The following is a 4,229-nucleotide window of genomic DNA, read 5'->3' on the forward strand; positions in this document are numbered from 1 at the left end:
TCTGGAGACCAGCAGTACAGAAATTATTAGAAAGCTATCAGAGATATTCTTGAATTGTTTAACAGAGTGTCAGTGAAATAGCCATTTAATGGAACTTACTTAAAATTTAATGCAAACCATGAAAGTCCCTTTATTAGAGAAATTGTACATACTGGTGAATATCGTCAATGGTCATACCTATGGGTTAATTCTTTAAAAATCAGAACAAGGGGCGCTTGGGTGGCTCAGTTGGTTGTGTGCCCAATTCTTGATTTGGGCTCAGGTCATGGTCTCAGGGTCCTGAGATTAGGTCCCACATGGGTTCCCTGCTCAGTGGGGAGTCTGCTTCTCTGTCTCTCTTTCTCTCTCTCCGTCTGCCTCTTCTTGCTCATGCACACATGCACGTTCTCTCTCTCTCTCTCCAATAAATAAATAAATCTAAAAACAATAAAAAAAATAAAAATAAAAGCCAATAATCAGGATAGATTTTATGCTCTCTTCATTACATTGTGAAGTGTCTGGTGTAATTCCTATTGTATTGTTGGAAGGACAGCTTGTACAAATTTTAAGAAAATTAGAAGATGCATAGGAACACCAAGATCCCCCTCCTTTTGCAATGGTCTCAATTATTTTCTTCATGGGTAAGCTGAACACAGAGGAGGTAGAGGGAGATGGTGATGATTTTCATTGGCCCCTGTTTTCTTCACATGATCTTGACTGATGTTTTCACACATGTGTTCAACTGGTGAAGGGTACCTTTACTCATCATAGCTGAACAGCTGTAGTCCTGGTGTCTGGTAATATTTATCATAAGTGATATAAATGTTGTAAGTTCTAATTTGGGAAATAGCATCCTCACCACCGGCATCAGTCTTAGCTTTACAAGCTTCTACTAGTTCCCTTGTGTCCAGGGTAGCCTCATCTGTTTCCAAAAATCCACTCTCTCCATATACTTTCATATCAGCAGCTTCTCCTTCCTCTTCCTCTTCCTCCTCCTCACATACTGCTGAGCAATCTTGAAGTATTATATTGTCCTTGCTTTCCAATGTAATCTCCTTAACTGCTTCAGTTATTCCTGCAATGCCTGTGTTATGGTAACTCTCTACCCATCCCCCATCACCATCGTCTTCAATGGTAGCTTCCAATTCATCTGAATATTCCATCTGTGTGCACCACTTTTGCATGGCACATTTTTGGTGACCAAAAATTGTTTCCCGTCGGTAGGTATGCCTTCACTTTCATTTCTTACCCTGTAGCCCATTGCCATGTTGGATAGATATAGACTAAGTGATCTGCAGCTGCCACAAACTCTTCTGGGGTGGTAACACCTGTTTCCTTAAACTTTGGTTCCCTGAGGACCTGTGTCGGGTACTTAGCCATTTCCAGTGGCTTTCCAAAATAGCCATTTAGAAAAGTTGAGAAGTGTCAGATCTAGATATACATATATGTGAGATATGTATTTCTATGTGTGTGTGTGTGTGTATATGCATATATATGTGCGTGTGTATATATATGCATACACACACACCACACATTTATTTCACTAAAATAATATATTATCATTTTATAGATACTGATAATGAAGTTCAGAGAGTTTAAGTGATGTCATGTAGTTAACAAATGGCTGAAGGCAGACTTGAAATCTCCACGCTGAGAGTTCTTTCTACTGTACAGCTCTGAGTCATCATAGCTAATATTAACAAGTTCCTGTCCCCTTTACTAAGTACTTTCATCCTTTTATTTTATTTTATTTTTTTTAAATTTTATTTATTTATCAGAGAGAGAGATGGGGAGAGAGAGAGCGAGCACAGGCAGACAGAATGGCAGGCAGAGGCAGAGGGAGAAGCAGGCTCCCTGCTGAGCAAGGAGCCCGAAGTGGGACTCGATCCCAGGACGCTGGGATCATGACCTGAGCCGAAGGTAGCTGCTCAACCAACTGAGCCACCCAGGCGTCCCCATCCTTTTATTTTTTTAAATATTTTATTTATTTACTTGAGAGAGAGAGAGAGAGCAGAGCAAGAGAGAAGGGCAGAGAAAGCAGCGGACTCCCCACTGAACAGGGAGCTGGACATGACCCGAGCCCAAGGCCGAAGCTCAACTGGTTGAACCCCCCAGGTGCCCCATGTCCATCTTTATTACAACTCTATGAGATTAACAGATCCATTCCACAGTGGCAGCAATACATAAAGTGGAGTCTTCTGACTCCTACTTGTATCCCACTCTATGAGTATCCTGAGTTCATGCGGAGCTAGCCTTGGATTTGCACTGGAACTCTGCAAGATGGGTATGGAACTGATGAGTAAGGGCTGCCATTCGCAAGGTGCATTGAGATGACAGTGGAAATGCAGTCAGCAGGATCTGGGCCAAAATAATTAGTATGGAATACATTAGAACGACAGCCAACTTCTAAGGGCTCAACTTTTTGAGGGTATGTGCCTAAATGAAACTCGTCTCATTTCTTCCCTGGGGTTGAATTTTAAAAGCACAAGGAATGAGTGTTCATGGAGAGTATGATTTAAGGTACTTAACAGGAAAAGAAGGGAGACCAGAGGGGAAGGGAACAAACAATATTCAAGATCCAGGAACTTAGAAATCTAAGAAATGAAAGAACAATAATATACTACTTATGGTGATGATGATAGAGAAAGAGGAGGACCCAGTGCATTCACAGATATGTTTCTGTTTTAAATCGTCTGCTCATTTTTTGACCTAGAATTTTCCTTCTGGTAGTTTAGATGCATTTAAAGTATTAGCCTTTGGTTTCTACAATGTACATGGTTGGCCCCATGTGACTGTGGGTGTCAGACTCACTATGATGAGAACAGGGCCATGGTACCCCTCATACTCCATTCCCCAAAGGAAAGCAGGTCTGGCCGTCTTCCACTGGAAAACATATCCCTCACAGAATGAGTTCATTTTAGCTGTCAGCTATGGAGTATCTAAGAATCTCTGTATGCATGCAACATTGCCAGCAAGATGCCCACCCACCTCCACTGGGGATAAGAATCCCCAGTGGGGGAAAAAGGCTGCTTCCAAGTGAGTGAAGCAGCTGTTGTTTTACACAGAAATGTCAAAAGCACAAGCAAATTTTTCATCACCAATTGGCGGTGTCATGGCCAGTGAAATACTTTGTGGTTTTTATGTGGTTTGGGGAGAAGCAACTGGTTTTGTGAGGTTTAAGTTATAGACATAAATTATATATGTGGAAACTAAACCCTTGGCTTGAATTCATTTCATTGCTAATGATAGGATTTGAATCTGAGATGTGGTTGGTGGGAAATTAGCCACACGACACATCTTTGAGATGTTAAAAATTATTTTGCAATCTTCTTAAAAACTTTACCTTTTAGGTACATTTTTCTTAGTAGTTCAGCGAGTATAAATATGTTTTATTTTATTATGTGTTCCTATTAGCTAAGATTTTGCCATCTCCCAAAAGAAGTCTCTCTATATAAAAACGTTAAGTTTTCCAAATGCAAAGAAATATAAACTATATGCCACTGTGTTTGTATTGACTTTCCACTTACTCATAAATGTATTTCCCCACCCATCTGTAACCTATTCTTTCATCTATGCATCTGTCCATCATCTAACAGGTATTGATTAAGCCTGTCTATAGCTGATACACTGTGTTAGACATGATAGGACACCGAAACCAATATTAACTCCTATCTCCTGTCTTCCAGAAGCTTCAAATCATTTGATAATTCATTTCTGACAAGAAGAGGAGTGAGCCACCCTACCCTTGCAGCCGTCATCTTTAAACAATAAGGAAAATGAAACAAATGCTGTCTCCCATCCAGGTCTCACCAAGACACAGACACCAAGTCTTGCCATAGAGGCAGGGCCAACCTTTAAGTCCCTTTTAAGACAAGCTCTGTTTATGTACCTGATAAATGACGACAAAATGCATATGAGCTTAGAGTATACAAAGACTGTAAATTAACTGTGATGTAGATTATGAGAAAATAGATAAGAGCTCAATATAAAGCAATAAAATCCACCATAACCTATGATGTCTTTATGAACCAAACTGTATACATCTTTGGTGTTTGTCTTGATTGGCCTGATCATGTGACAGAAGTAGCAAAGTAACGCAGCAGTTGTCTTGGTACATTTGGGCGGCTGTCACAGAAATACCACAGGCTGGGGGGCTTAAACAACAAACAGTTATTTCTCACAGTTCTGGAGACTAGGAAGCTCAAGATCCAGGTGCTGACAGATTCGGTATGTGGTAAGAATCCTCTCCC

General features: G+C 40.5%; 1 pseudogene; it reads right to left on the reverse strand.

Annotated features, from left to right (window-relative positions):
• Positions 1 to 481: 481 nt before the first annotated feature.
• Positions 482 to 3,737, reverse strand: LOC101688514 (annotated as a pseudogene).
• Positions 3,738 to 4,229: the final 492 nt, after the last annotated feature.

Source organism: Mustela putorius, unplaced genomic scaffold, assembly GCF_011764305.1.
Source record: "Mustela putorius furo isolate JIRA1106 unplaced genomic scaffold, ASM1176430v1.1 tig00003858_pilon_pilon_pilon, whole genome shotgun sequence".
NCBI lineage: Eukaryota > Metazoa > Chordata > Mammalia > Carnivora > Mustelidae > Mustela > Mustela putorius.